An 11682-nucleotide genomic window follows, 5' to 3' on the forward strand; every position below is an offset into this window, starting at 1 on the left:
GCATCCCCTCATTTGTGTGTCATTCAAACCTCATGAGTTGAGGGGAAGTTGCTGATCGCGCATGCCGCTGTTCACTTTGATCAACTACTATTTGCAATTTCAACTTAATAAAGCAAGGTAGAGAAACTTGAGGACTTGAAATCAAAGGTATTTCAGAGAAGTTGCGCAATTCCGAAGAAAAAAAAGGAAATCTTTTTAAAGATAATCGTGAGTGTGATAAGTTTTCTATAAAAAATTACATATTTTAGTAGCGAGAAAATTATGAAATGTTGATGATTTATGCTATATGTAATCATAAAGCAGATACGCATACAAAGTATTGTTTGCAAGTATTTTTATAAGAATGAATTTTGAATATATGCAGGGGGAAATAATTCAATTTAAACTATTAATTTAAATATTCAAATTCAAAAATATTCAATTATATTTAATGTATTATTTGACTATTTTCTAACATTTAATAACAGTTTATAAATATATTATAATTATTTGATTACTTCCCTTTAACAACTTGTTTACTATGTATATTATCTCTGAAATTTGCAATGAAAAATTCGATCAGACACCAATTTGAAATATAAAAAAGTAGTCCAAGTCAATAAACTTGCCTTTAACTATCACTGTAAATTTTGTAGATAGAAACATGGAACCATGTGTTCATAGACGAATATAAGCGAAATGTCTTATTAACATTTCACACTTAAGAGTTTTTACACTTTAAGAGTCTCATAAAAAATTTTAAATTTTTTATTTTCAATATCCACAGAAATCGAAGTGTGCTTATATCATTTCTTACTTTATTTAAAGATACATTATAATCGGAAATGAAGGTCTAGATGAAATATTTAAGAAAATAAAAGCTTAATCCACTTTTTTTGGGAGACTCTATTAGGGGGCTTCAAAAATATCTGGACAACTCAACATTTTATTTTTGAAACAAAAAGTCTACAGCAAAACTATCTGCAACAATTCATGGAACAATACTAAAAATTTCTTTTGTTTTGTTTTCTGTTTTGTTGAAATTCCTCATGAGACATATTTGTGCTATTTACATGACTTCATAACATAAATAATATCAAGGCGGCATTCAAATTCCATCCAAGAGCGCTCTAGCATGCCGGGATATTGTATGCATTGAGATCCTTCGGAATCGTGGATCTTGTTCAGTGGCGTAGGGAGGGTAAATGATATCTCGAGCATGAAAACATTTTTTCGTTTTCCCCATGCTTTTTCTCTTTAAAAATTATCTAAAAATTCCACTAGCGTTGTGTTCACATTGCACTTGCTAAGTCGGGCCAGCTGGTTGCTGCACCACTCATTTTGTTGCGTTCAGTTCCTCTTTCAGTTTCATTCGATAGGATTCGTACTTGTTCCAAATGGTACTTTTTTTTTCTTACCATTTATATTTACCATAAATTTGTGATTTTTCTCACGAATGCTCAAACGAGGGGGTAATGTTTCACCAATGCTTCACTCGATAATTTCGTTATGTTTGATATTAGGATTTTATTTCGATATACTACGCGATATATCACGCTTCCTTCCTGGGAGGCGACTTTTTCTATAAATCAGTCTTTACGAGTCATGCAGCATCATCGACGGCCAAAAAAAGACGGTAAAATAAATTTCTTCATATGTCATGCTCATAGTCGTAAATATGTTATTTTTTGGAAATCTGTTATTTTTTTATTACAGATCTGGAGCTGTAAAATATTTTTGGGATTCGGTAAAATTTATTAATTAACTCATGTGGAAAGAAAGATTCTCGCAGCAATAATTTGAATAACAATATAAATTTACAACCTCTAGCTTCTTTCTATTTATTTGTATTTTTGCAAGTATAAATGAGCAATAAAAAGCGCAAGTGCTTGAAATATTATTCAGCATCCTATATTTTTAAAAAAAAGTATTCTAAAGTATCAATTATTCTAAAATGCAACTTCTGCTCCATTGAAAGCGATGGTGAGCCAGTAAAAATGAATCAATTATATCTTAAATTGAAAATAAAATGAATTTCTATGAATTCAAACTTCTGAAAAAAATATTTGAAGCAAAGCCTTGAGTAAGTATTAAAAAGGGACATAGAATGCATTGATTATTTCCAAGATTTCTCTTGCGAGTTTTGGAAATTATCATACGCTGTCTTGGAAATTTATTACCTCTCAGAAAAAGGTACTGCTATAAATGTCTATTGAATTCCAGCGGCTGGCTAAAAGCTGGCATCCAGAAAATGACAAATTAGCACAGATTACTTTAAATAAATCTTTATTTATAACAGCCGTTAAATTATTTGTTTACCGAGCACACTGTAAGAACGTGAGTTTAACGTTACGTTATTTTTATAAAAGTTAGTCAAGTTCATGTATAAGTGCAAGAAAAATCTTATTTCAGAATAGTAATTTTAAATAATATTAATTAATTAAATAACATTAATATTTAAATAGAAATTTCTTTGGTAAAATATTTTTTTCAAATGAAAACTGTAGATTGCTTACAATACTTTTAATTGAACATAAGTCATTCAAAATTATCTGAAAAGAAAGGATAACAATGGTAGAATGATTTAGAAATAGAAAGAGACATTTTTGAAATTGGAATTTATCATATTTTTTTTAATATGTTTGATCACCTCTCCTTTTTTGTGGCAAAATTCTACATAAAAGACAGTTCAATAGATTAATTCTAAAATGAACATTTTAACTTGTTTCATAATGAATCCTTTTCGTTGATATCAGCATTATTTTTTTTTTTTTTTTTTGTCGTGTGACTATTTTAAGCCAAATTTTGCGCAGTAGCTTATGATGAAAAACCTCTCAGCACCCGAGGGCAGAAATCTGACTTCTAGCTCAAATAGAGATAGCACACACACACTCGCTTGCACAACCCCCTTCTACAGAGGGGCTCATTCACGCACCTCACAGAGAGAACAACTATACCCGAACCAGGACTCGAACCCGGAGCGCCTACATCACGGGAAAGACGTGCTACCAATTGGCCAGGTCGTCGGCATGAGCGTTAAATCAGAATTAAAACAGCAGTATTTCATTATTGCAATTAGATATTTCCCAAATCGTTTCAAGCAATTTAATTTAGTTTGCTTAGTCATTCCGATTTCCAATATCTTTACTTTTTTTAATGTATTCATTGAATATAAAAGAGCTCATATAAAAAAAAGGCATATTTAAAAAATATATTATTTTTAAACATAGGCACATAATAATTAAATTTGAGAATTTGCATTTTCCAGATATAATGTGCTCTAATTACTGCTTTAATTTTCAAAAATACTCTAAACAAATTGAATGACATCATTTGTTGATTACTAAAGCATTTCCATAAATCACAAAAATTCGTACTCACGTCTCTGTCTATTCGGACAAAGGGAAGCGCAAAAGCAACATGAGGTATTTACTCTTCCACCAATCGGACGGAAATGGTCATTTTTCTTTTAAAAAAAACCAGAAACTTGTTACCGGACCTCTGCCTAGTTGCAACCATTTTCAAATTACTTAACGGGAATTTGCCATTACTTGAGGCACTGAAGGGTTGCAAATCTTATTTTTCAGTAGACGCAACTCTGCTCCGCTCCACGTAACAAACACTCTCTAAATGCTCTCGTGCGGAATACTGATCGGCTTAATTCGTCAGTGATCCGTTGACGCGAGAGTCGCATCATCCGGTCAATGTCTAGCATCGATGATGAGATTAGAAGCTGTTATAAAGTGTAACAAAATTTAATTGTTAACTAAAACAAAAGAAATTTTTACAGATTTGCATCAAGCCCTAAAATATGACAATGTAGTAGCTATTGACCGTTATTTATAAGAAAAAATAAAAGCCTTCTGCATCATTTTCTGTGGAGCCATGTGTGATATGTTTCCATCAAAATGCCTTAAAAATATTGAATTGACGGATTTAAAAAGGCATTTGAAATTAAATTGTAATTATTTCATCAAAACCCGTCACCTTCGATAACCAGCTGATTCTCCAGGAATATTAGCCGATTTCATTTCAATTAAATATCTTACGAATAATTTAATTACGATGATTTTCTCGACAGACATTAAAACGCCTAAATAGCCACCTGTCCTATTAATTGTGTGCACAAACCTTCCTAATGAAACTAAGTTCAATAACATCATAGCGCCATTAAAAACTGGAGAATCTGTGTAATGTATCACCAAACTGCAACTTTTCTTTCGAGGCACTTAAGTCCGCATTTCATTCTTCAGAATAATAAATAGAATCTTCCTTCTTTACCTTTCAACTATGGAAGAAAATGCAATTAAATATTTGAGGAAATATTGAAAACTAGCTTAATTTTATCTTAACAATGAAAACTATTGTTGAAAATTATACAAAAATATTTTTGAAAAATTGTCAAAATTTAGAGAGATTTTGTACGACAGAATAATATTATTAAAAAGGCCAATGTTTAATTTTTTTTAAATGGTATACAAATTAGCTTTGTGTAGTAATATTTTCGAGAATTATTGCGTGAAAATTTAAAAAAAAACACATTTAATTTTACATAAATTACAATTTAAAAAAACAATTGATTTGAAATGCACATTTCCACTCTCCAAAGTTTATTGAGAACCAAATTTGACAGCTCTAAGTCAAATGATCTGGCTTGAAGAGTACCGACCAATACACTTTTTCTCCATTGCCAACAGTAGCGATGTTAATATAAATTAGAATAATATTTAACACTGAATATGCAATGAAATTACTTCTGTACAATTATATAAGCTCATTTCGTTTCAGAAAAGCACTAAACTGAAAATATTTTATCAAAAAAAATTTTATTGCTTTCGAATAAATAAGCTTAAAACGCACATTTGTAATTTTACTAATCGAAATGCAGCCTCATAATCTTGATAAAAAAAATTAAATTTAAATTTTTAAAAAATTGTCATTTAGATTTATAAGTACTAAACAGTACAAATATTTTAATAATGTCTCTTCCGAGGAATTTTTTTCAACTATTATAATATACGTAACTAGATTTTAGAAGCCGCAAACTGTCCAATTCATTGTGCTTATACTTCTCTAATTTTCTGCTATTCTACCTAAAATTAAACAAATTCCATAACTTTTTTGTTGAAAGTAAACATGTTTAAAAAATATTATGATAGAAAGACAAATCATTCAGTAGTTCTGTGAAAAATGTAAAATATGCCTCAATGTTTATGCAATATTTAAAAAAAATCAATAAAGGATTCTCTGATTTAACGAAAAACATTCAGTGGACTATAATAAAAGAAGCATTTTTAAAGCTAAAAGTGCAATAATATATTTCCATTCATCCATTTGTATTACAGGAAGGAGAGCAATGTTTAAAAACAGAACTTTTAAAAAGGTTTCAAAATTGGTTTACTTCCGAAGTTTACTCTTATCTGAAGTACAGGTAAAATCTAAAAAAGTTTATGAAAAGTTATTTTAAAAAAACTCTTCGTTATGGAAAAATAAATTAAATATTTATATTTTGATTATAAGTAATGGAAGAAAAATTTAGAATGAACTATTTTTGAATAATGGAAAACAATTGTTTAAAAATAAATACAATGATAAATAATACAATACAATAAATATAATGCACACAATCTGAATTCCGTTGCAGCGATGAAATGTATCATCTTAAAATGTACTTAAAATTATTTTTAAACGTTAATTGAAATCAGACAAAATTTACAGTCATTAAATTGGTTATTAGTGGCTAATATTTACAATTTAAAATTGTAAAGATATTTTTTTCTTTGTATTTTAAGATGGTGTAAAAATCCTTTTTTGTGCTGTAATATTTTTGAAGTTATAGCAGAAGAATGTTAAAATATAGTTAAATAAACGAAATTTCAAAAAATCGCTCCTGGCAATTTCCAAACTATATCTGCATCAAATTTGATAGGTCTATCGGTCAGTTCCGTAAAGTGCCAGCATTCACATTTTCTCCTTAATTATTTATAGAGGTTCCGAAAATTACTATTGAGTACAAATGTCATTTTTCGAAACTTGAAATAATAATTGAAAAGTATTATGGCATAGCTAAGAGTACTTGTGGAGCACCTTGAAGGACTATTTTTCTGCAAATCCGAATACTATTGGCGAATATTGAAAATATAGCCCCGAGGGAGAAATTTCAATCCTGAGAATGTGGACGGGCTACTAATAAGATCTTGGTATAAATAGCAGAAATAGATCTTCATAATTTAAAGCAGTGGATCTTCTGAAACAAATAAAAAATTGTTGCAGCGCTGGTTTATAGCTCTCACGTGAACTCACATTCCTCAAATCCTTCAGCAAACAAGCATCTTTTACATTTCACTAATCACATGAAATGAAACAAAACTTTTTTTTAAAAACGAGCAGTACCTTACCTCATGTTGAAAGTGCCTTTTTTTGTGTGTGTGATTATATTTAGTGAAAAATTACTTTTTTGCCTTAATATTGTCACTGTGTCACCTAATTGAGGAAGAAGAGCCCAGCAGATGTGGAGACTGTCCCCTCACACAAAAAAGAATTCTGTATATGAGTATAGATTGAAGTGATAGATTAAAGGTTCAGAAAAACTGGTACAGGCGAGCAAAAGCAAATTAAGGAGCTAAGCACGAATTAATCTAACATGATGCGGTCGGTAGCGCCTACATAGGATAATAGGTATCTGGAAAAGCTGTTAGATCGGTTCTTGCTGCTACAATGGCCGATAATAAAAATGTAAGTGATTTCGAACATGGCGTTAACGTCGACGCACTAGGTATGGAATATAGCATCTTTGAGGTAGTGATGAAATCTGTATTTTTGAGTATAACAATTTCAAGAGTGTTCCGTGAATATCGAATCTCCAGTAATGCATCGAATCTCCGACATCACTGCTGTCGGAAAAAAGATCTTAAAATAACGGGACCATCGATGATGTGCGAGGATCCTTTAACGAGATAAACGTACAACACTTCCTAAAACTGCAGCGATTTCAATGCTAGGCATTAACAAGTGTCATTGTGCGAACGTATCAACTGACCGTGATCGATATAGACATTTGAAATTGAAAGCCCACTCATGTACCATTCTGACTACACGGCACAAAGATTTACGCTTTGTCTAGGACTGTCAGTATTATTATGGGACTCATGATGACTCGATACACTTTGATTTGCCTGGTAAATCTCATTTCCCAGGATGGATGGATGTTTATGAGTATGGAAGCAACTTCATGAATACAGGGACTTTACATATCAACAGGGGACTTCAGTTTGATGGAGCATCTGGAATGTTGCGGATTGTGTGCAGTTAACTTGATATGAAACCCCTAATATGTCAAGAGATACTCTTATAAGAGCTGATAATAAAACTCTTGTCCATTCATCTACATCTGTCCATGAACATTGTGCACTTCGACTGATTTTGACAATTTCAGTAGGAGAAAGTGACACCCCACTTGTCAAGAATTGCGACCGAATGGCTTCGAGAACATTCTTCTGACTTTAGATACTTTCAGTCATCACCTAAACTCCTAAATATGAACGTTATTGAACTTATCTCTGATGCTTTACAACATACTATTTAGAAGAGATCTCCACCACATTGCTGTCCTGTAGAGTTTCGGACTGTCCTGTAGAATTCATGGAGTGGATTTCCTCCACTATATTTTCAGACGCTAATCGAATCCATGGCACAACATTTGGAGACACTTGTGCATGCTCATGGGGGCTCTATATGTTATTAAGTAGGTGTGCCCGTTTTTCTGTTTCTCCAGTGTATGAAAAATGTAATAATTATTGTGAAAATGGCTAAACAACATTCTGTCAAGCAAGTCTTTGGCGAAGAAAGTTCCTTCAGCAAAAAATGATCGAGATACATAAGAATCAACAAAAGCTTAAATCGTTGGGATAGAAACTTTTACTTTTTCCCCATACAGTCTAGATGACTCTCTCATGTTGTAATATATTGGAGCATTGTTGGCGCAATTGCTTATTAAGGTAAGAGCAGAAAGGTGAAGAAATTTTTATTTAACATTGCGAAGTTTACCTTACTAGGCATGCTCAAATTACAAAAGTTTCAGTTTAAACACTCTTATAGAATCTACGAATTTGTATTACTCATGTTGTGAGACTATTATTGGCAAGTTTTTAATTTCTTAATTAACAAAATTATTGGCTTCTCCTTTCGTGAGATTTAATCTTAACATTGAAAAATAATATGATGATTATACTAATTGTTTATAATGTTTGATTTACTTATTTCTAACAATCTTTGGTGACTTGTGAAACTCGGTTGTCTGTAGTGAATCTTGAATTCAAATTCAGTTTTAATGCTTCATATATTTTTCTCGTACTCTGGCAGGGCAGTTTTTAAGCTGGTTAATAATTATACACTTCTATATTTCTCACATATTAATCTCGGCATCTTTTTTTAAACTTTTATTATTATTTCATTAGTTGAGGAACAAATATATTTCTTGTCTACCGCGAGTTTGGCACGCTTAGCTTACGGGTTAAAACAAGCAAAGAAATCACACACAACCCCTCTATATTAGACTGCTATTAGGATTCGTTTTAATATATGTGTATTTGTGCTAATGTCACTCCCGAGAGGACGCTCTGCATTCTAGTTAGTGATCAGAGTTTGTTACAAGACATCAGCCGAGAAGGGCTGGACCGAAGTTCGAAAAGAGATGATCCGCTGAAAAATTCGCAACAAGAATTCTTTCGTGGAAGGATTCCTCTGCAGATCTCCAATGTTCCAAATGTAGGTGAAAAGATCATTCTGAACAGTGTCACGTGCCCTTCCGCATGTAATCCCATCACATCCACACATTTAAAATACTTACGAAAAACAAAATTAATATCTCAACCCAAACCACCCATCCAGTTTCTATCATTTTTATTTTATATGAGAGCTCATGACCACCAGGTGTATTCTCTAAGATTATCTGTACTCCCCCCCCCCAATAATCGAGTTTTTAAAGAAACCTAAAAAAAAATTTAGTGCACATTTTCTATTAGGGAAAAGTCCCTATGGGTTTCCCAACTACTGTGCCGATTTCACCAATTTTTATTTCCTCGTGTTATAAATTGTTGCCTGCCTCCATCGCCATTTTTAGGAGAAATCTCGAAAAACATTACTTCACTACATATTCTCTATGGGTAGAAAAAAAGCTGGGAAAACCATAGTGTGAAAAATTTCGAAACTGCTCCTTCACTCAAATACTCCACAAAATTGTGAAAAAAACCATGCTAACTTCTCAAAATTGCCAACCTCCAATACTGCGCCTATTTCACAAAGTGTCATTTCATTTGAAACCATAAAGTTTGAATACATCGTCAGTGATTGCCAGCTAGCCCTTCCCCTTCGAGAAATATCACAAAATAAAACTTCAAGCTGCATCCATTGGACCGATTCCATCGAGTAATTTCGCTTAGCGCACATAATTTATGAATCAAAATACTCTATGCTTGTTGTGCTAGAGCAAATGGCACTTTCCTTTGGGGTGATAAAATGTTGCTCCACGTTAAAGTCGGTTGATATTACTAAACTATTTCTGTTGATGCCACTGGCGAACAGTTTATCGCTGAAGACAACAGGTATAATCCCTCATATCAAGAGGAGATATTTTAATTAATATTAATGAGTGCTGATGTAATTTAATATATAATTATTTTATTTACAATCAAAAACCTGCTACAGTAAACAAAGTTAGCAAGTCCGAATACTTTGCTAATAATTGAATTTTAAAAAAATTCAAAGAAATGAATCAATAAAGTCAGCAATCAATTATTAAAGTGTCCATAGATTAAATCAAAAAATATGAAAACTTTTATAGTCTGAGATTTAATTTCAAAACCTATTGATTTCATTTCTTGAGATAGGAAGCAAATAATAATGAAGTTTTTTTTTTTTTCAGAATAATCCTTAAGTACACTATATATTTAATTTTCCGTAGTAAACATTAGAAAGAAAATACTCACCTGGCATTTCGAAATTTAAAATTTCAGTATCACATGCAGTAAGGAGTCGGGTGAGTTTCCTATCACGAGAATAATAAATAATGGCAGAATCATTCCTTTTTTTCGCACCTATGTTGATAAAATTGAATTATCTTCATACTTATCGAGAGATTCGTTTCACTTATCTCTTTAATGTAATCTTGGTAAATCTCAAAACCCCTTTTGCTATCTATTGTTGTGTAGGAATTTCTTTTATAGCTCCTTTTTAGAGCTTTTTGTTCAAATTCTTATCTTTTGATTTTTAGAAATGGAAAGTAAATTTGCTGCACAATCAAAGATTAGCTCAAGGGTGCTCTGAAAACAAAATATTCAAACAATAATGTAAATGCGATGTATAAATAATCGCAGCTGGAAGTAGGGCACTTGAACAAACAATACCAAACAATTTCGTAATATTTTCTTTGAAAATGTCAATTTTGAGTAATTTTTTTTTTATCTTTTACTCAATTATTTAAAAATTTGATGGCCCTCTTCGAAATATCAGTACAGCTGAAAAACCCTGCGTAGCACGACTGTTAAGAAGAAAAGGTCTTAATCAGAATAATAGGGTAAATCTACTAATAACCTGTTAGAAGTATACAGAGGAGCTAAAACAAAAGAAATTAGAAAGAAATTTCGACAATTTTATTTCTAAACTAAATGTTGATGTTGAGTTAAAGTAAATTAATTGAGTACAAATGAAAGGTTTTTACTCTAAGCATGACTTATAGTTATGCTTGAATAATGTGTACTTTGGCACGAGTGAAGAATTTTTTTCACACAATTCCATTTTATGAAATCATTTCAGCATTACCGCAGCCTTATACTCTATACAATTTGTTTGTTGTTGTTAGATCAGCAGCAACATGGGCCATGAGAACATGCCGGAAGCTGCATTGCTTTTGTTTATTTAGCCGTTTACCTTAGCAAGAGACTCGTATCACTGCAACGGCTTGGAATAGATATTTTTTTGGTCTATGAACGGATGGTGATATGAAGTATAATCTGACGAATAAAGCAATTGCTTTTTCTTCCCAGTTATCTCATTAAAAGATCAGATGAGATGAACTTTAATCAGAAATCAGTTCAGCTCAGAGGTTAATAATGAATGCCTTGATGGAAAAAATCATTAAAATTAATAAGATATGGGTCATCCCTCCATCCTGGTGGAATTGATCTGTCTTAAATGAACTTTCCGCTGGGAGAGGACCTTATAAACAAGCATGTTTTAACGAGTCAGAACGTTCTGAATTGTTCGGGAAATGTATCTCCTGCCACCAAATCTGACAAAGTTATGAAGTTTTGAATATCATTTAGGAAAATTAGCGATTTCTTAATGTTAGACTAATTTTCTAATTTGAGTTTTTTTTAGTAATATGGCACCACATTTTATTTTGTGTGAAATATATTGTTGGGAAATATGATTAAAATATTTTTTAAAATTTGTTTAAAAATAAAAACTGTTGAAAACTTATTATTGTTGAAAAGGTATTATTGAAAATATAATCGTTTGAATTTTAAGATTTTGTAAAAATAATTTATGCACTATAATATTTTCGCTAAAAACAGAAAATCTTTCTTAATTTGTAATTAATTAAATTTATTAAATCGCTCCTAAGTGCCCATTTCCACTCTCAGAACATTAATATACCAAGTTTCATATCTCTTAGTCAAATGATTCAGTCTACAGAGTGCCAAC

General features: G+C 31.5%; 1 protein-coding gene across 2 annotated transcripts in view; it reads right to left on the reverse strand.

The window, feature by feature from the left end:
• Window positions 1–10122, reverse strand: part of LOC129963257 (arylsulfatase B-like) — a 38840-nt gene extending 28718 nt beyond the window's left edge. Inside the window, exons 1-2 of one of the 2 annotated variants that reach the window (XM_056077499.1) lie at window positions 9966–10122; window positions 4111–4267 (exon numbers count right to left, since the gene is read on the reverse strand). The gene's annotated coding sequence lies outside the window, so the exon portion shown is untranslated. The remainder of the gene's footprint in view (window positions 1–4110; window positions 4268–9965) is intronic. The other variant, XM_056077498.1, reaches the window with a different exon arrangement.
• Between the last annotated feature and the right edge of the window lie 1560 nt (window positions 10123–11682).

Source organism: Argiope bruennichi, chromosome 3, assembly GCF_947563725.1.
Source record: "Argiope bruennichi chromosome 3, qqArgBrue1.1, whole genome shotgun sequence".
NCBI lineage: Eukaryota > Metazoa > Arthropoda > Arachnida > Araneae > Araneidae > Argiope > Argiope bruennichi.